Genomic DNA, 1070 nt, shown 5'->3' with positions numbered 1-1070 from the left:
GTTAAACTGCACCGCAAAATGTGGGAGTAGTTAGGAATCTAAATCGTAGGAGACAGACACACAACCTCTCTTTTATATATATTCGATTAAGTATAAAAAACATGAAAGAGGAACTACTTTAGATATATTTAGAAGTAGAAGAATCCCCTTCACTCATGAAGGACCACGGGGTTGTACCTAGAAATTTACCCACCGAGGCATAAGTCCGGGCAAGGTTGTTTTTGGAAGACCAGCAGTCGCCTATGCATACCAGCCTCCCCTCTTCAAGCCCTTGATGTTATCCAAGGGAAAAGCAAAGGCTGATACAGCTTGACACCAGTGATGTCGCAACTCATTTCTACGGCTGAATGAACTGGAGTAGCAGTGGTGGTGCAATGGCCCAATGGTTAGAGCAGCTGACTCGCGGTCGGAGGATCGCGGTTTCGATTCCCAGACCGGGCGTTGTGTGTGTTTATTGAGCGAAAAACACCTAAAGCTCCACGTGGCTCCGGCAGGGATGGTGGCGACCCCTGTTGTACTGTTTCGCTCCAACTTTCTCTCACTCTTTCTTCCTGTTTCTTGTCCTCCCCGACTTCCTACGCAACCGCTGAGCCTGGATGCGCATTCATCCATCCGTCGATGCTCTCGGCGTCGGGGGTTGACCTGCTTTCTCTTCTGCGGGTCTTACGAATAGCAAAGGACCACGTTTCGGACTTCTCCCACTGGACGAAGACCGCTACGCTCAACAACAACAGGAGCAGCATGATATAAAATATCTTGCCCAAGTACACAACACACAGCTCGGCCCGGGAAGCGAGCTCACTACCTCATGATTGTGGGATCCAACACTCTAACCACTGAGCCAAAGGCCTTCACTTATATTTATTACTCTTACAGAAAAATATCCTTTCATTCAGTGTTCTAACACTTTATTAATAGGTGCAGGTATGGCTGTGTGGTTAACAAGCTTACTTTGCAACCTAGAGGTTTCAGGTTCAGTCCCACGTCGCGGTACTTTGGGTTAACTGTCTTTTACCATAATCCCGGGCGGTTCATTACCTTATGAATGAAGTCAGTGGACAGAAATTGTA

At 47.4% G+C, this 1070-nt stretch overlaps 1 long non-coding RNA gene across 1 annotated transcript in view; it reads right to left on the bottom strand.

Moving 5' to 3' along the window:
* Window positions 1–513: 513 nt before the first annotated feature.
* The window catches only part of LOC118761422, a 10875-nt gene continuing 10318 nt past the window's right edge, over window positions 514–1070 (bottom strand). Inside the window, exons 2-3 of the long non-coding RNA XR_004997365.1 lie at window positions 643–645; window positions 514–557 (exon numbers count right to left, since the gene is read on the bottom strand). This is a non-coding gene — a long non-coding RNA (uncharacterized LOC118761422). The remainder of the gene's footprint in view (window positions 558–642; window positions 646–1070) is intronic.

This window comes from Octopus sinensis, unplaced genomic scaffold, assembly GCF_006345805.1.
Source record: "Octopus sinensis unplaced genomic scaffold, ASM634580v1 Contig13406, whole genome shotgun sequence".
Classification (NCBI taxonomy): Eukaryota; Metazoa; Mollusca; class Cephalopoda; order Octopoda; family Octopodidae; genus Octopus; species Octopus sinensis.
The sequence above is the reverse complement of the archived record's forward strand: the minus strand, read 5'-3'. Positions and strand labels throughout refer to the sequence as shown.